The sequence below is a fragment of the Lonchura striata genome, chromosome 8 (assembly GCF_050655825.1).
Source record: "Lonchura striata isolate lonStrDom1 chromosome 8, ASM5065582v1, whole genome shotgun sequence".
Taxonomy (NCBI): Eukaryota; Metazoa; Chordata; class Aves; order Passeriformes; family Estrildidae; genus Lonchura; species Lonchura striata.
Window position 1 is genome coordinate 7,345,490 of NC_140710.1, and position 20,742 is coordinate 7,366,231.

Sequence of the window (20,742 nt, forward strand, 5' to 3'; positions counted from 1 at the left end):
AAGTAAAAACAAAATTAACAAAAGAAGTAGTTTTGTAACGCTTTTTGTAGGTTAAGTACAGTTCTTGTTCTAAAGATGACTATTGCATATCCATGAACTGGCATTAATTATTAATCATTCCAATTAGGGGGACAAACAATTATAAGAGAAAGGGGTATTAAAAAATAGAAAAGTAAAATCTGCAGAGGCTGGGCAGAAAGAGCACTATCATCTTAATGTGTGTAGGGCTTTAATTATTAATCTTAGAGGACAGAGCTGTCATTAATTCTATAATGAAACTGAATTTGTTTCCTTTCACTCTGAAACTAGTGTATAAACAGTCTCATTTGCATATTCATCAAACCTCTGATCTGACTGATTAAAACACAGAGATTGAAGGATTTGTCTTTTATCTGCATTTTGACAGACAGAGCTATACTCTTAAATCTTGTTAACATTGTGTTACCAGTAGTTGCTAAATATTATTTTTCATATTTCAGCACACTAAACAAACAGATGCCACTCAAAATGTGGCAGGAAATGTGCTGTGTATAAGTCCTGCTTTTATATCTATATGTACACACACAGTATGTTTTGCAGAAATTGATATGGTAACATTTTGCAGCTCACCAAGCTGTATAAAAAAGCTTCTGAATCAGGCTCATGCTGTAATCTTTGTGAGCAACATTACAATCTCAGAGCATTTCTGGCTTTTCTCCACACACAACTGTCCTAGAACAGCTTGGTAATTTAATGTCTTTGCTGAGCTTGAATAGACAATTTCCATAAGTTCTCTGCGAGTTAAATATTTTAACATAGAGCTTTGTTGCTATCATACATCTTTAAATGGTGAAAAACAGGATCCTTCATTCTTCACTGCACAGTGCTCCATAAAAGCAGAAGCTGGCTGTACTTTGGAGAATTGCGTGCCATATAGGATAGATTTAGAGCTGAGAAAGAGAGCTCTGTCCCTGCCCTGGCCCCTTATGTAAGATAAGAGGAATCAGATTGGCATAAAGAGGCCCTCAGAAGCTCTATTCCTGGCCGAGGGACCATACCCCTGGCAGCACATGGTGAAAGGTATTTTAAAGATGCCGTCTGAGGACAAACTCTGGAGTCCTCATGCTGGGCTGAGGAGGGAGAACATGGAAGGGAAAGGCTGCAGCACATCTGTCCAGCTGCCATGCAGCTGCTGGTCCCCTCGGGGTCATTCCAGGGGAATTTCACAGCCCCCTCCTGCAGTCTGTGACTGGGAGGATGGGGAAGTGTTTGAAACTATTTCACTTCTGCTGGATTATGTCGTTTTGAGCTGCGTCTCTTGGAGATGGCAGAATCTCACCACAGATCTTTGGAGCTGTTTTGTTTTTTTTTTTTATTTTGTTGTGGAAAAATAAAACTCCAGTCACAAGAAGCCATGCCTAGAGGATTACTCCTGGAGGCTTTCTGAGTGCACATTTTGCTGCATATAATGTTTTCAAGGCAATCTAATTTCTAATCTAATTTCATATCTTCTCTAAAGAAAGTGCTCTGCCTCCGTTAACTCCTGAAATACTATCAGTAATTCTATGAAAATTGAAAGTGAAATATCGGTATGGGACATGTAATTGTCATTAGGATGGAGAATGACAAAATGGTTCAGAGCCAAATGGCAAAGTTTCCCATTCTCATTTAAATGGATAACTTAGCTGTACTATTTCTGACCTTTTAATGCTTATATTCTTTACTTCAGAGAGCTATCCCACATTCTAGATGTGCCAAATGTTCTTAAAAAAAGTCTCTCCTGCGAGTGAGCTGAGATGGCCACTCAGGTGCCATTTTAACTACTGTATTCATTCTGCTGTTATTGGCCTTGGATAACTTCAGATTTTCTTTGGTTTGCCCCAACAGATTAGAAGTTCAAAATCTGTGAGCACTTTTTCAAATTGTGGAATTAATTTTTTGCATATTAATGATGTGAATCTCCTCTCAGCAAATACTATGCATTATTTCACAGCACAAATATTATAATAATAATAATTTAATTATAATTAGTTAATAAATTATAAATTAGTTAATTTATAACTCTTATAATAATAATAATTTAAAACTATTTTTATATTTCTGTGAAAATATAAGCACAGGCACATTTTACATTACAGGACTTATTTTATGATATTTATTCAGTCTCACGTACAAAGCTATGTGTGTAGCATTATAGCCAGTTCTTAAGAGTTGGCAAAATTTTGGAGTGTATTGTCATTCGAAGCTGCTAGTTCAAATTGTGTGTGATTGAAGTGTGTGGACAATTGATGAGACCTGCACCTCCACCAGTATTCCATGGACAGGCATAATAAATTAAATGAGCTTTGGAAAGCCTGGCTCAACTCCTACAGCCCACTTTACAAATTGACACTGGCTGGGCATTATTTTCATTACTCACTCCAAAGAGAACCAGGATTAATCAGAGCCAGATACTTCCTTTCACTCCATTAGGCAATGGTGCTTCCAAATTACACTTGAGGAGAATTGTGACTGCACATACAAACCACGAGCCTCAAAGGGACTTGCAGAGTACACAGAGACTGGAATATGGAATTCTGTTAAATTAAATATTAAACACACATATTTTAAAACAAGAAGGCAATATGTCTAATGTAGGGCTCTGTAAATGAGCCGATCTCTTAAGTCAGGTATGGAACACTGAAAGACACAGGCTGCAGCACAGAGTGCTTCCTCCTGCCTCCACACCACTTTGGGCTGTGCTTTTAATTTACATGAGTTACTCCTGATTCATGCTGGTACAGAGAGAAGCAGAATGATGCCCTAAGCCTGTGAAACTGCACACCAGATGTCACATCACCGCTTCGCTGACCAAATTTCCTTTATTTACAGACTAAATGACTTCGTACCCCAGTAAAAATACTTGATCGGTTCTACCACTTTCTACTGGTCCATTTTTAACTGCTCAGTTATGAACGTTTTAAAGCATGAAGCAAAGAAAATAGGCAGTTTTTCTAAGGTTAAAATTCCCATTTCTGCATTCAACTCTGGGTTATGTAATAACAGCTCTGTAAAAGAAAAGTATACTCTTGGTCTTTGGAAAAAAATTGAAGTTACAGGCTTCTGTGTAATGTAATGTACCTCTGAAATCCTGTTGGTGTCAGATACTGTATTTTCCAATGGATTTGACTATAACTAGGTTGAAATGTCATGTAAATGTAATTTGTGGCAATTTACTTGGCCTGAAAAAGGCCACAGAAATAGTGCTTAGGAAAAGTAAATCCCCTTTCTCATTTCTCAGTAGTTTAAAAGTGCAGCTATGTATATGTTCAGGACACATTATCTTTATGCAGTGGTGTATTTTTTACTCCTATAGTGATGCTGTTCCCAAAACATTCGTAATATGGATGTCATCCCAACACTGTATGTGAGATTTTAAATGTTCTTACAGCTATTTTCTTAGCTGGATTGGATACCAGCAGAAGTAGAGTTAGACCTAAAAATAACACCACCAGCAGTTCTTTCCAAAATAAAATATGATTTATAGCATATAATAGCACAGTGTGCTACTGGGGAAATTATATAAATAACATGAAAAATTACAGGGGACTATTTTATATCATCAGTTTTAAGGAAAATTTCTTTGTTACAATTTAAAGGGAGTTCTGGGAGATAACCTGGCCTGTGGAACCAGAGTAGGAAGGATAGGTGAAATGATACTACTGAATTTTGCCATCTGTCTGTAGGATATATACAGGAGTTCATGGTAAAACCAAGAAATACTTTGGTGTAAGTTCACAACAATATATAGTTTTTGAAAAAAACAAACAATAAAATCATCATTTGCAGTTAATATCATGCAAGGTTACTAAATGCATAAGCTGGACATTTCTTAAATTACAGAAAGAACACTGTTAGATGAAGTAAAATAATTTCTAGAAAGATTTGCATTAACCACTCTTTATCTAATTATGAGTAAAAGTATTAAATTGTGAAGAAGGATTCAAATCTTAAATCGTCTTTACAGCTCATATTTTATAACTACCATTCTCCATTAAAAAAAAAAAAAAAAACACACACAAAAAAACCTGCCAGAAACCTCTTGGAAAAAGCACTTCACCAAAAAAAGAAGCTTTGAGCACAAAAATCCCACTGATGTAAGAAATCATCTGAAGAAAAAAAAAAAGTTATGATCTATTTTATTAAGAAAAAACTTCCTGAAAGAAATGACAGTAAATGAATTATGTGTGACAAAGTTAGTCTAAGCAAACTGTTTTCATGCACAGGTCCTACCCTTTCATCTTGTAGACACTCAGGGAAACCTTTGGAAAGTCAGTGACTTTTCAGAAGTTTTCACTGGACTTTTTGTAGCTGTTCAGGTTGGCCTTTTACTTCATGGCTCTTCCCATTTCCAAGTCAGACTCTTCATCTCACCTTTACTCCACACTTGTCCTTCATCTGGCTTGCCCTTTCTCTGCCTCAAATCTAACCTTCCCTTTTCTTTCCATTTAGTTTATACTCTCCTAAGCTAGCTAGAAGAAAGAAGCTGTGGTATTTGTTTTCTGCTCTTATGTTACTTCTCCTGCTTTGTTCTTTCCTATTCATTCCCCTTATCTCTTTGAGTTGTGAAGGGCAAATCCAAAATAGCTGTGAGGTCTTTTAAATACCAGAATTGCACAAGGTAGTTGTGTTCTCCGCTATGCGCTCGATATCCCCACCTCAGTGACATTTCACATGACTTAATATCCTGTTCTAGGACTCGTCTTCCTTGTCCTTCTGTCTTTTGTGTTCCCTATTTGCTCCATCCTTGAATATGTACTCCTGCATTTCCAGAAATGCTGGAATAATATGTTGCTTGTCCAGGCTTCAACACGGAAAGGGAACACTAATGATCCAGTCAGATGTCCTGAAATGGCTGAACTCACAGCTAGGAGCAGGAAGGCATTTCAGGGTCTGGCTCTTTTTCTCATGGCAATGGCAAATTTCAAGTAAAGGCAGGTTTTACTCATTCCTGTCCTCAGCACTTTCTCCTACTTGGTTGAGTGCCACAAAGCTCTATTGAGTAACTTTAATTCCACTGTGAAACCTACTGGTTTGTCTACGTAGAGAGTTCAACCTCAGATCTAGGCAGTTGCCTTTAGTAAGTGAACCCTAAGCTTCTGGGGACATGAAGAACCTATTTTTACTTTCCGTGTTCAGTGCTGACTAGAATCCCTGTTTTTTATTTGGTGCTTGGGAAATAACATGGTACAAGCAATTAATATAATCCCATAAAAACCCCTCAGTCTGAGGTCCTGTGTGTACACCAACATAAAGCTTTTTCATGGTTTTAAAGTCTATTTAGCTGCCCTGCAGGCCACAAGTGTTTTTTGAGGGTATGTAGAGCCCTGAAAAAATCCTAGAATGCCTTCAGTCTTCTTGCACTTCCATTTCCAGAAATTTGTTTTCCCTGCTTTGTAGCAGAGCACTAAGCAATAATTACCATGTTGATAGTGATGCTGGATGTACTCGCACGGAGGGGAAATCGTGCTTTGTGGAGCCATTAACTACATTTGCCCCGTAGCACTTCACTGCATTGACTCTGCTGGGATTTTGGCTGTGTTTGAGCTGGTTTCTGTTTAGATCTCCTGAGTGGTGACTGTGTAATGCATCTGTGGGGCTGGAGTAGTATTTTAATCTTTATTCTTTGACTGTAGACCCAGAAGATGGTTAGCCTGGCTTGCATTACCTGTAGGGCTGAAACCTTGGGATTGCAGGCTTATTTAACAATTTCATAGTCTTCTCAGTCCAAATGATTTGGATTTATGTCTTTTAATTTAACCAAATAAAGAACTATTTATTGATTAAACTTTATACCAGCTCTAGAATGTAAGTATAATATATTAAAATCTCTGAATACTTCAGGCAAAATCTTGTTCATGTAATTTATGTAAACTGTAATTTATATGGCTCCAATCCAGCAAAACACTTAAGTGTAGATTTAAATTTAAGCATGTTAAATAGACATGTTGAAGTCACTGGCACAGTTCATGACATCAAGTTTAATGTGTGTAAAATGTCCTTAAGCTCCAAGATCAGAAAAATCAGAATTTAGACCATGTGCCCTAATTCTTTGTTGTGAACTCATACTACCACCATAGCAACATACCTACAGGCAGAAAATAATAATAAAAGTCCCCTTTTTGGACTTCTCTATAAATATGCAAAATGTCTGTGTTTAAAGTGAATCCCACCATTGCTCAGCAATCTGTATTTTTTCTAGGAGGAAGGTGTGCATTTGAGGCCTTCTGCATAAGTGATTTATGCTGATCTTGGAGTTCTTTGTCTTTGCCATGCACATGTTCAGTAAAGACTTTATCCCTTTTGTCCTTAAGCCTTGAAAGCTAAAAGCTGCCTCTAAGAAGACTTCTGCCTGTATGTCAGAAGGGATTTGGGGAGATAACATATAGAAATGAGAAAATAAAGACATAAGAGCGTATTTTGATGCAGATTATAAAATAGTAGAGACCAAGGCAGTGTAGCTTGTGTGGCCCCAGCTGGCTGAGTGCATCCTTACTGTTGACCCAAGTATTTGAAGGTACATACTTGAAGAGAGGAAGTAAGGCTCATGAAAATATAATAAATACAAGGAAGCACAGCTGAGAGATATTATGTGTATCCTGTGATCTGTGGTTGATTTCAGTGTGATTTTAATGATCCTCACTTTTCTGCACTGTTAGCAAAGTATTTTTGAATCAAAAAATAGTACAATGATGAAGCGCATAAAACTTACATGTCAGGGAGGCTAGTACCATCCTTATTTTAAGACATAATGTTGCATATTTAATTTTTGAAGACTATGATATTCCTGGAAAAGACACAAAGAGTATTTTCGTAGAAAATGCTGCTGCTGTTGAAGTGCTGCTATTATCCACAAATATTGAAAGCAATATTTATCTTTGTTTTGAAGACAAAATGACATACAAATAGCATGAGGAGACAGAAACTTTTTAATGTAAAGCAGTAGGTACTTAATTGAAAACTGTTTTTCTCACTTCTTAGGAAATATAAGATACGGCTTAAAGCCTTTTTAATACTCTTTAAAGGCGATCTTACATGGCAACTAGTCATATGGGTACATGAAAAGAACTGCAGTCTCTGATAAAGATATTCTTTTTCATGTTTTCAAACAGCAGCTGAGCACCATACTGTGGCAGCAGAGAACAATTTGAGAAAATGAACACAGATTGAAAAGACCCCAGTAACATGACATTTCCAGTGGGGAAAAAAAAAAACAAACTAGCCAGTTTAGGCCCACAGTCAAATATTTTCACTCAGAATTCCCTAGAATTGTGGACATACCTTTCCACAGAAAGCGTGTTTTTCTTAACCACCTTTTCTGATGTTCTAATAAATATGTGACATGGAGGAAGACAAAGGAGAGGTACTGTCCATTTCAGGAGTTTTCATGAGTATACATGAAAGAAAAATCTGTTTTAGAAGTAATTTTACTCCCACTTAATTTTAATTTCTCATTAATTGCATCCAATTTTGCACTTAGTCCTAATTAGTTAAAATTTAAGATGACTATTACTTTCTCAAAATCTGACAACTTCAGAAGTTTATGAAACATACTTTTTTCCTCCTGAATTATGGTGGCTTATAATAATGCATTAATATACATAATTCTATTTTTAATCAGCTTCTTAATTCATTAGTAACAGCTGCATATTGTTAAATGTTGTTTGTTTTTCCTTCCCCCCTTTTTAAAAAAAACATCTTTGTTGCTTAGAATTAAAATATTAACTAGTCTTTCCATATTTATGAATTTGCACTATTGTCAGCATGGAATAAGGGAAAATCTCATGCCTGTCTTTAAAGAAAACCCCTTTTTTTTTTTAACTTTGCTCTGACAACCTCCAAAATTTTGCATAAATATCACTGAGTTAAGGTCCATGACATTCTTCTGACTGCAGTGTCATTTTATGGGAAAGAAGGCTATTGCAGAGACCTGGACTGCTTGGAAGCAGCCTGTGGGAAAGCCTTTGGTGTTCATTTTGAGAGGTCAGCCACAGCAGCCTGATAATTTAGATGGAATTCAGGATCGAGTCCTCCCATCCCTGCCAGGACCCTGGACAGCGCAGCCCATCCCAGGCGCTCCCAGCAGCTTTCCACGTTCGCTTCCATAGAGGCTGAACACACAAACTTCTCTTTTCAGAGCTCCCGATGCACAAAACTGATCCCCAACTACTGACATGTACACCCCAAAAATAAGTTTAGTGGTTTGGAAACCAGGCCCTGTTTTTGTAGCTCCTCAGATGATGGTTGTAGTTTTCAGGAAAAGAGTTAGAAGTGCAGTCTGCTATTTTGCACAGTTTATGTGATTCAAAAGCTCAAGTCTGTTTTTCTTATTTGCTTCTGAAAATGAAAAATAGCCTGTAATGTGTTATGTCTGATGGGAAATTCATAGGAATGTCAGAGATGACTGATTAAGGGGCACTTTGTAGATTAACAGATGATGACTAAAACAGAGGTTGATGGTACTGTGGTGAAAAAAATAGGAGATATTTTGGCAATACAGTGACATCCATCAAGACTTGTCGAGACCTAGACATAGATATTAATCCAAACAATGAATATTTCAAACTCTGAAAGGTACTATGTAGAACAAGAATAGTGTTGCTGCACACAACAGGGTGCTCAGCAGCATTGCATTTTCTTTGTCTCCTGAGTGGATATAATATAGTCTCCTTCTTACCTTAGTCTGTCTTCCTCTCTAAAGCTTAAGGAAATAGTCCAAATCTTTGGCAAGGTGTAGGTAATCAAGTTATCACCATAAATTACTTTGCTGTCTTCTGTGTGGGTACCATCTATCTCTTATGGGAATTAATGATATAGAGGTTCCTGGAGAATTTATAAACGGTTTTGGGGTGGCTTGTTTCTTGTTTTGGTTTTTTCTTTAAATTTTAGTGGCCTCTTAGTGGAGAGTCCAGACAATTTATGTCCTTGCTCTCAAGGGAACAAACTGCTCAGAATGTGAACTCAGGAAAACAGAATATGTGTTCCAAAGGTGTACGTTGCTGCTGTTGTAATCATCCTTACAAGATACTGTGGCAGCACCAGATTTGCCTTCAGCTTCAGCTGATTTTGAAATCCATCAGAGCTTTAGGAATAAAACTACACATATCCTCTAGATTTCTTTTATAGAAATAGATAAGGTTTTGTAACAGCAAATAACACTGTAGAGCTGACCAAAATTGTCCTCCTATAAGTGAGACTTGGATGCACTCGGACCAAATAAGATTGTAGACTCATACTACACAAACTCATAGGAAAACAGAGGAAAAGGTGTTGTATTCCCCGTGGTCAAACACAGTTCTTGTCCATTGTGGCTGAAACTCCCATTAGCCATGGCAATCAAGGAGGGAAATACACAGCAACAGATAACATCTAATTTAATGCTGACAAAGAGGTGGGATGCATTGATCTGTTTGGAAGAAAACTTAATTCTTTTTCATTCCTATAATTCAGATTTTCTCATTACTGGACACAGATGGCAAAATATAATTTTATTAACTATGACCATTTGTCTTGTGGTTCATCAATTAAATTGCAGAGATTACAGAGCCTGGTTCATGCCAGCCATTAACAGAAACAAGTTAGTAGCTAGAGCTATACTGCAAATGGCTATAGATGTTGCATACAGTGCTTCAAGATCATTTGTTGCTATGACAATAATGGAGCAAAATGACTGTGGTCTCTGAAATCTCAGATTTTTTTTTTATCTTCCCAGAGAAATATAGGCAAATACAAACTCTTATTTTAGAAATCTGGATTTCCTCTAGAACTGCAATGAATTTATGTATGTTACAATACAATGAATTTATGTGTACTGCTCTCTCTCTGCTCATTAGAAAGTCAAATCAGAAAAAAAAAAAAAGAAAATCAATTTATTGCAAAGCTCCTGGACAACAACCATTTCCCCTTCTATGTACTGCAAAGTCAGTATGAACCACCAGGTAGTACCAAGGAAAGTAAACTGATGGTTCCTGTAGCAGCCATCTACAGAATCTCCAGTACCACCCAAGCAAATTTTTGGTAGAAGTGAATGAGAACTGCATGCCAAAATCTGTCCTGTTCTCATCTGTCTTTCCTTGTTTGATAAGAACTGCACCTTTGTTAATATTTTTACAAACTGGATTCAAGAAATTAGTTCCACAACAGTTTCAAGTGTTTACATGTAATACCACAAATTTCCTGACATGCTCAATCTGAAAACTTGGAAAGAAAGAAGTTCTCTCCTGCAAATGGGGATCACAGAGTAATTGCTCCTTAATCCCTTTTTAAAGATAACCTAGGGGAGTGACCCTTTTTTATATTTATGTATTTTTTGAAATGCAGATAAGCTCTCTTTTCTTTCATACAGTCACAAATTATTATCTTTACATGCAATAGTGCTGAATCACAAGTTTTAGAAAGACCTTGGACTGATCATGATTAACATCCCTAAAATGCTAATTCACAAAAGACACCTTCTTTGATTAGCTTCAGAAGTTGCTCCATGTGGTAGAAAGTAGGATAGCCTGTACTCTGGCAGCAGCACACACGATGTGATTTATTTAAAAAGTCAACTGGAGATGTGTCTTTAACTCAATAGGGAGCCCATGTGCACAGACAGTTCAGAATATTGGGCTTTTCTGGGAATTGTGTTGCACAGAAATTTACTAGAAATCACAAAGGTGTTTCAACATATTCTTTATTTGATTCAAATACCCCATAATGATGATAAGGCAAGGATCGCAGCTGACTGCATTGCAGTAATGTGTCATGATAGTAAACCTCTGGAGCTGATCACACATGATCAGATCTCCCTGGCTGCACTTAGCCTGGCTGCACTGGTAGCAGTTGTATTTCAGCAATGATCATGGACAGAATTCCTTACAGCAGCTTCATACCACATTCTGTGTGCTGGGAATACCCATCTGCACTCCTGGCTGCAGCCAACATGAGCACAAAATTTTACAGTTTTTGTTCCAGGGACAGTCCACGTTTAATCTCTCTGGGAGACACCTTCACCCTACTGGAGTTGTGTAAACTAGTTGTTGCTCAAATGATCCCAAATTCTAAAAGCCTGTTCAACAATTCTGTTGACAGCTAACATACAACCAAGACTGTTTTTTTTTCAGAAGCCCATTGCATCTCAAAGCATTATGTGTGGATATATCCTGATTTCAAAAGGTCATATTCATTACAAGTAGAAACATCATAACTAACAATAAACTGGAATCTATCTGAATGTCATTAATTTCTATAAGGAAATGTGATAATCCTCACATTTCCTGTCTCCTAATCAATACCATTTGAAATATTTGATGTTTTAATATTGCTAATTTTTAACAGCCTCTCCTTTCCATTTTTCTTTTTTTTTTCTTCCTTTTACATTTTTAATCAACTGAGTATCTGAAAGTGCCGCAGTCAAGCTGAGTTTTTCATAATACTCCATTCAGTTTCTATAGAATTGGGTAAAGGCCTTTTTTTTTTTTGTTATTATCAAAACTACTTCCATTATTCCTCTCATTTTTCATGACACCTGCACTGGAGCATTGGTCACAACCTCCTTACCCTCCCCCTGTCCAAGCTGCTGTCCTTTGGAGAACAATGTCAGTGACAGAGGCAGCAGGACATGATCTGAAATCTGACTTCTCCTGAGCTGTGCCTCATTACAATAAAGGTTCTCCTAGATTACATCTAGATGGTCTGTTTGTTGTTTCAGAATTAACCAAATTATCTCTACGTTTTCCTAAGTTTCCTGCTTTGAAGATATAATTAACTTCTAAAATTCCAGGAGCTCTTTAGACATCTACTTTTGCATAGCTAAATTATTCAGGAATCATCTTGATTTAATGGCTGTTTAGGTGGTTTTAACACAGATATCCACTCTCACACCATCAAAGCCACAAAAGAAACAGAGACATGAAGTTATTCACTAGTACCTTGTAGATACATTCTGACTATTGAGTAAATCAGTGAGGGACCTATTGGAGTATTTAACATCCTTTATGTGATGAGGATTGTCTTGTGGTTTGGATTTCTTTGCATAAAACAGTTCTGGCATAGTTTCTTCTTCAGCAGAGCAAGGATTAATTTGTTTAATTTACTGTTTGGGAGTTTCTCACAGTGGCATGCACACAAAGGCAACCATGCATAATAAATATTCAAGTTGTGTACAAAGAAATGTCTTTTTCCTGTAAAATCACCTTGCACCTTCTGCACAATGTGTTTTTATAATTTAAGATGGCAGAGAAGACAGGAGCTTCAGAGCCATGGCCAGCAGTGAAAGCAGGGAAAAACGAGACAATTCTTAGAGAAATAAAGATGAGATCATGCAGTTACCATGAGATCCATGTGGATGCTTTCAGTGGCTGTTTGTCTTTGTGTCACGGCTGAGCCCATGGTGACACACAGCCTTTGTGCTTGTTTAACATTCAGAAGACACTTGTGACAAATAGGGTCATGTAATGATGATGTCTTACCAGATTTGGGAATATGTATTGCTGTCATTACTTCAGAGGTCAGTTTTAGCTTTTTTGAAATTAGGATGCAGTCATCTTCAATCACACTGTAAATTTTGGGAAAATGGTTGTGATGAAATTTGGGAAATGTCTGTGAAAAACGTGCAGAACCGTTTGCTGGGTTTTTTTCCATATATTGGTAGCATTTGAGGTAAGGTTGTTTCTTTTCTTTGTCTATTACAAATTAATGTGAAATACAAGAGCCTTGGAGTAACTGTGCAAATCAAAGAACTTGGATGTGTCTATGTTTGTATTAAACAAGAGAGAAATGCACAATACTTTCCTTGATTCTGAGAATAGATTCTAATGTGGGTCATGGCAATAGTTTCAAAGGCAATTTTTAATATTTTAGTGTCTATAATCCTCTGCAAGTGAGCCAAGAAATGCACTCAGGAGTGTGATCATTCTGCTTGAAGTCATCCTCAAGTTCTTACTACACTCAGTGAGCTTTCACAAGAAAGGTGGTGCTTCAGAAATTGTAAAATATATGTATAGTGTTGAATTTTCAGATTGGATATCCACCCCCTATTTATCTGCCGTATATTAATTTAAGACATCTATTTTAATAAGTCCCCAAATAGGATTATTTCCCTCATCTGTTTTGGAGACCTCTGAGCATTTCTTGGAAGAAATGAAATGGTAAAGAGCAGCTGTTGGAATTTGGTGATGCTAGAAAGGGGATAAATCTTATAGTCAAATAATCCAAATTACTAAAAAGAACTTGCTTAAATCTATCTACCATTGTTAAAATTCTGTGTTCCTTCTAAGTGCCTACTTGTTCAGGAAAGAGAAATGTGTGCATTTGGTTTTGTCCATCAGAGAGCTCAGAGACAGAATAATGTTCAATCATGATGTTAATCCCAGCACAACAGTTTCTACTGAAATGACTCTATAGAGGATTTATTCTCCCACCTATGCAGGTGAACAAAGAATTCTTTTAATGGGTGGTGCATATACTGCTGTAGAAGAATAGACCCCTTTGTATTAAAATTACATGCCTGGGATTTTAACATGAAAACTGAAAAATCCCACTGTGTAAAACTGACTTAAACTCAATTTCCCTCTCCTCCTTTTACAATGTCAAGATGCCTGAGTGCTCAAGTGACTGAATAAGTACTAAATATTTAATGCATGGAGGTTACATTAACTGAGTCTTTGATCTGAAACTTCTTAAAAACATCTTAAAAGCCCTTCAAAAACCGGTTAGTATTTCATTACAGTCACTTAAAATAGATTTATTTTATCAAAACATCCTGTCAGAAACCCCAGAGCTGTGATTAATAACCTGCAGCATTTTGACTAAAGCATCTCCTAATACTGGTTTCATAGTGTATCAACAGATTGCCATTGTGGGTAAGAAATCACCAGCTCGATTGCCTCTGTCAGGCTCTTGCAGGTGTTCAGTGTGTCTGCTGAGAGTTTGAGCAGGTATGCACAATGGAATCCATGCTGGGATTCTGCATGCTTGCTGCTACTCAAACAGAATGTCTCTCATGTAATTCTGAGATTAAATTAACTTTTTTTTCTTCGTGGAATAAATGTATTAGGGTAATTTTGTACATATGTTTTTGTAGAGTAACATTTACAAGCATTTGGGCAACATGAGGAATGGGATAGATCAATAATTTATATCATCCTGGGAAACTCCTGCATGTTTTTAATCTGTGCAGCATAATTTGAGAGCATCTCTGGCTGTGTGAAGACTCTGCCCTTTACATTGTTTTTATTGTTCAAGGGTACCAGACTGCAGAGTGAGACTGTGTGAGTATCTGCTGGGTCTGTAGAAAATGGAAGCATGCACAGCAGCAGGTTTTTATATAATTCATTTCTACTGCATCCAGCAGACCTTCTGAGCGAGAGCTTGTCCCACCCAAATCTATCCTTACCCTTTGTTGTAGATTTCCTTCTCATTGGCTTTGTGCACCTCCAGATCCCACTCTGAAATTCCCACTGTTGTTTTTGTAACACATGATGTTGTGTCCTAACACAACATGAGCACGAAACTTGGGATCTTAAATGATTAATCACAGACCACCTGGTCACTCTGGTGCTGAATCTCGAAATGTGCTTCTGGTTCAGGAGGTTTTGCCTCCTGCCCATCATTTCTGCTTTTTAACTTATACCTGCTTAACCATTGGAAAGAAACTGAAACAGTTTGGTAATTGTTCTGCTTCCTTCTCCTCAGTAATCAGTAGATTAAAGCAAACCACTGAATGTATCCTAGGATAATAAAGAAAATTAACCACTAGGTTCTGAGCTCACTGTATTTGCACATGGAGTCACTTGCCATTATTTTCTCAAAACAAAAGTTAAGGATTTCTTCTCCAGCCTCCCATAATATTAGCAAAAGGCACGTGGCTGAAGGCTCATGAACCACTTTGAAAACACATTCCTTGTTTCTTCAGGGAAATGTGCTTTTGTCAGTGTATACCTTGTGTAGAAAATGTTTTGCATATAAAAACCACGTGGAGATTGAATCCTGTTATATAAAGCAAAGCTGGCTTTCTGTGGAGTTCTTTGTAGTACCAACATTAAAAGGGTTGTTATAAATAAGAGTGGAATATAATTATAAATGCCCTTCTGAGGAAAAAAAAAAACCTTGATTACCTTTGAATTCTTTTGCCCTTTAAAAAGGTTATATTTAACTGGTTCAGTTTCTTACTTGATGTTTCAGTTTCCCAAGGGAAATCAACCTCCAGAACGAACAGTTTCAATTGGGTTACATGACTTTACTTTGTGTCTTGCATTTGTTAACAGACAGGTTATATAACACTGCAGGCTAAATATACATTGCTCTGTTTTCAGCTACCTCTGGTACTCCTGTGTTCAGAGGGATGACCAGACAAGTGGGAAGTGGCTTTCGAAAGTTCTGCTGGAATTAACCCCTCCTGCTAATAGCATGAACTGCTTGGGAGTAGAGGCTTCATGAGCAATGTGAGGCTGTAAATCTTAAACTATAGAACCATATTAAATCTAACATCCTTGATGGATTTTTATGGCCAAACAGAAGTGGGTCAAATTCTGCCCTTTTTCCCAATGGCATATAATCTCTGGAAGCACTATTGACTGGAACAGAATTTCCTTGAGTTAACTGAGAATGTTGTAACTGAGAAAGTAATTGGAGTGCATGTGTGCTGCTTCACTGGAAAGCAGGAGGCTCAATTCTAGGGGGATGTTTTCCATTTCTAGGTAGTTTGGTGTTGAACAGCTTTAGATTCATTATTCTTGTATTTCCATCAAGTAATGCTTTCCTGGTAGAGGAGGAGATGAAAGGACCTTTTAAAAAAATATCAATAACAAAAAAAGAAAGGAAAGAAAAAGGAGTTTCATCTTGCCTTTTCTTCTTCAGTCACTGATCAATAGCAGCACGAGAGAGCCGTATTTAGAGAAGAAAGGCAAGCAAGCAAGAATCTTAACTAACTAGCAGGAAGTTGATTGTAGCATGCTGGTGTTCAGGCAACTGATAAGAGGGGAGGAAACATTTATGCTGAGAATCAGCAAAAAACAGGAACATGTTTTACCACATGCCTATTTCATTTCACAAGTCCAACATGCTGCACATAAGCTTTGGAGATAAATTTGGAGTAGTTTGTTAATTGCATGGCATTACATTTGGAATGAGATGAACAATGAGCTATCGCAAATGATATTTTGACTCACAGTACAAAGGTGTTTGTATTTGAGATTTATGACAGAAGTAAGGATCAATTACTGTATAGATTGGCCCCAATCCCTCTGTTTCTTGTGGTGTAGGATGGCACACTGGGGGTGTCCCCTAGTCTTTGTCCTGGCAGCCAATTCCTTGCAGTAGGAATGATGTATACACTGTCATCATTTTTACCTACAGAAATTTAGAGAGCTCAGTTCAAACTTGCTGGATTCCATTGTTGTGCTGTCCATATATGACTGAAAAAGGAGCTGGGCTAAGACAATGCTTGCATTTTAGAGCTGGAAAAAAACTTTATGGCTTTTTATTCTGTGCTGAATTGATTTTCTTTTCCCCCTTTTTGTTAGTATTTATTAAAAATGCATATTCTACCCAGAATGATTCCTGGAGTTTTTTTGAGCACTGCTGAGTAAGCCAAACTAAATATATATTTCTTTAGAGGCATCAGTGCTCCTGGCAGACAACGTTATTTTTGTAATCACTCACTGATTGGATTTTTAAATAAAGCTTTTGTGTTCCTTTTAGTGTTAGGGTAAAAAACAATTACTTTGAATTTCAATATGTAATAGAAGAACATAATTTAAAAAGAATTTTTATGGAAGACTTTTTTTCTGTCCTCCCCTCTCCAACTTTATTCCTTTTATTCACTCTGAGCATGTCTTGCCTTGCCTTAAGTTTATTTAAAGTTGTTTAAGAGGCAGAAATAAATCCACCTCTACCTTCTCCATTCTGGTTTCCTCTGTGCCTGAATTTATTCTATGTTCAGTGAAGTCAGACTTCTAAGAGAGTTGGGAATTTTGAATTATATTTGCAGCTCTGGAGTGGTTGTATGTATTTTTAGCAAAATGCTGGCATGCTTTATAGGATTTTTCTTTTCCTGTGGTTCTGTTAATATTTGCACAGGAAGTTTGAATTAGAATGATGAAATATTCACTCTGATGCATAATGATTTGATCCCCTTCACTGCCACATTCTTCACAGCTGGGTTTTTTTGCTCATGCTATTTTGCATATGAACATTTATCATGCAATAAATTGATTTTCCTGTCTACTATTCTCATCTCCTTAAACCTGCACATTCCTGCAGTGTTGATTCTGCTGTTCCTTACTTGTCCTATGCATAATTTCTTAGTCACAACTAACTTCAGTTATGACACATTTATTAATTTTTACAAAATTATTGTGACATTTTAAAATGTGCTTGCTCAATACCCCTTCTTCATATAAGCTGTTGATTACTTTTTATCATTGTGGAGTTATTTTAGCTCTTTAGGTTCTGAGAAATTTTTTTATTTTATTCAAAGAACTGTTGCAACAACTGTGGTTTTGCCCAAGAAATCTTTCAGTACTTAAGAGACTGACCTGTAATCTTTTATACAGGGAAAAGACTTACTGAAGTGTGGTAAGACTGTGACCACAAAACCTTACCTGGCAATGAATTCCTTGCATGTGCCATCTCTGTGTGGCTGATGCTCTGGATTGCACTGGAAATTTGATCCTTTTTCCTTCTCAGCTGGGGAGGAGTGAGTGGGAACCTGCCTTGACAAAAATGTTCCCCTGCCTTGCTTTTTGCAGAGCTGTTGTTTGAATTGATATCAGAGTAGTGATTCAGTGTGATTAAGGGTTTCTCTCTTTGCATCAGCCTCTAAAGACAATTGCCTGTCCAAGTTGAGCAGGTGCCCTGCAGCAGCACTGTGTCTTCATTGCCTGCAGCTTCTCCCCCAGCCCTTCCTGCTGTGTCAGCCCAAGCATTGACAACTTTCCCTCTCTACTGTTCAGCATCACCCAAAATCAATCTTGGCCTCCCATTCCCCACTTTGATTTGCTGTTTTAGCACACCCTGTACCCTGGTATACAAAATGCTCCTTCAGTTTTCACCAGGCTTTTTGGTGTTTGGAAGCAGAATTCTGTAATTTATTTCAGAAGTAACTAGTATGATTTGCTTTTGTGTTTGACTTTGTCTAAAATTATTGGATGTCACAAATAATTCAGGGCAATAACTTGGGAGCAGGAGCTCTTAACCATTTTTATTCTTCATCATCATTAATATTGCTCTAACATTCAGCCTGCAGCCAGAGCAGTAGCATGTATACTCTGTGGTTTTAGTGCACTTCGCACCAATGTTATCTCTGTGTGTGTGCAGAAAAGATCCCCTAAACCTCCTAATGCAAAATAATTCTATTTGTGGGCATATGGGAGTTAAACTTTCTTTCCCTTACAATTTTCATTAGACAGAGGCTTACTGGTACCATGGCAGAATGCTCAAATAAGCATTTTAATGTTGAATAAAGGTCAACACACTGGAATTTGAAACCATTAATCCTTTTGCTCTTAAAGCAGGCAGAACTTTTACAGACTAAATAAGGCATTAAATAGTAGATTCTTAAAGTTCTGAAAAGGAGAAACATATCTCAAATTACCCATTTAGATTTCTAGAACTTTTCATTTTCTCATGTTTGAGCAAGATAATGGTTTGAGGGTTTGGGGGAGAGTGGGGGATGTGTTTTTTAAATATAATTTTTTCATTTCCCAACTTTGTGTTGGGGAAGAATATTTCTGAGTTCATAGGGCTATGGAAAAGAAGCCCAATGTATGAAATACCACATGGCAGTGGACACAATGCCATTTCAAGTTGCAATACCAGTCTCTGGGTGTAGGGACTCACTTGATCAGATGAAAATAAGTTCAGGCTCACTTTAAATTAATTCCTGGACTTTCAACAGTTGTGGCATCCCTCTAGGACATCACAGACTGTTAAATTAAACCTATATTGCCTTGGGTTGAACTTTTAACCTTCCTATGACTGAAGTCTGTCTTTTGGGAAAGCATCCAGTCTTTGATTTCAAGGCATCAGGAAGCAGAGTATCTACTGCTTCCTTTGGTAATTTGTTCCAGTGTCTGATTACTTTCACTGTTAAAAACATAAATCTAATTTCTAAGTCGAATTAATCTTGGATTATATATTTTTTTTCCTCTGGTAGCTAATTTTTTGCTACAATATTAAGAAATCATTTGCTTTGATGGGGGGATAAGGATGGGAAGTTAATGGTAATGTAAATGTAACACATTGTAGTGCTTGAGTCTCATGTCAAGATATATTCAGACCTTAAGTATTTTCTGTGGCTTCTTGCTGTGTCTGTTTCAGTTTTGCAACATCTCTTTTTTTTTTTAATATAGATTCTAAATTTCCATCATTTCGTTCAGCTTTATAAAATATTTTATTTGGAAAAATATATACATTTAATTCTGCTCACTGCTCCCAAACACCATGTGCAAGGATCTGATTTCTGGGACATTTCAGTAGGGCTCGTGAAATCACACGAGTGGGAAAGACCTTTGGGTAATCTGAATCACCTTTTACTGTGGCAAGATCCACATTTATTTTGGAAGGATTTCTGTGTTTTATTTCTGACAGCTTTTTCCAGGAGTATTCCAGAATTTCCACAGGCAATCTGTCTTCTCTACTGTTTATTGCTTCTTACTGCCTGACAGTTTTTTTTCTTTCCTAAAATCTAGCTTCAGTCTCCCTGGCTGCTCTTTAAGTCATTTATGCCTTGCCCTATCTAACATCAGCACAAAAACCATTCACCAGTTTTGTGGTTTGGGGCTTTTTTCCTTTCTTTTTTTTCCCCTTTATTGTTTTTGTTTGTTTGTTTTTCTTTTTTTTTTTTTTTGAGTTTTAGCAGCATTTTACTTATATTTGTACTTGTTTTTATTTTTTTTAACAACCTCAGTTCTTGTGTTTTCTAAATCATAAATTTCTTCTGGGTTATCACAAGTTGGCCCTCACTTTTTGGAGGTGCAGAATCAAATAAAATGCAGCTGCAGCTTTCCTGGTGCTGAGTAAAAAGATTCTTCTGTGTCAAGCAAAGTAGAACTAATTTATCCATTGCAGTAGGACATTCATCTTTACTGGAGCAGCATGATATTGTTGATGGATTATCCAGCTTGTGATCCACAGTAAGTTTTAATTTTCTACAGAATGGCTACCAATGTCAGTGTTTCTCCATCCCAAGTAGTTAATTTTTCTTGGCTCAGTGAAGTACTTTGCATTTGTCCCTACTAAACAAGCACCGTGGCTTCCAAATCAGACCTTTAAATTCATCAGGTTTTCTCTGAATTCTGGTCATTACAAATTCAGTATATTTATAATGCCTCTGAGAAGGATATTGCCACAGCAAGTGTGCATGTGATGCTATTTTCCAGGTCATTAATCAAAATCCAAAATGTTATCAGACTTAGGAGGGCCTCATCCAGATTGTCACTTAAGGTAACTTTTCATGTCAATAGCTAATCACATTGCTAATCACACCCCAAGAATGTTTTTTCTGAATGAGTGTTGCAGCCACTTTGTACTATTTTCATCTGAATCATGCTCCCATGGTTTGCTTAGAAGATTGATACGTGTGTGGAAGGGGATCAAAAAGAGTCCAAAGTACAAATGACATCTGATGCTTTTCCTCTGTCCACAAGGCCTGTTACCTTATCAGGGAAGAAAATTAGATTGCTCTGACATGATTGTTCCTGACAAATCCATGTTGGATGTTATACATGTTCTCATTACCTT

The 20,742-nt window shown here is 37.1% G+C and overlaps 1 protein-coding gene across 13 annotated transcripts in view; it reads left to right on the forward strand.

The window, feature by feature from the left end:
- The window catches only part of BEND5 (BEN domain containing 5), an 879,444-nt gene that overhangs the window by 350,856 nt on the left and 507,846 nt on the right, over positions 1-20,742 (forward strand). The window lies entirely within an intron of this gene.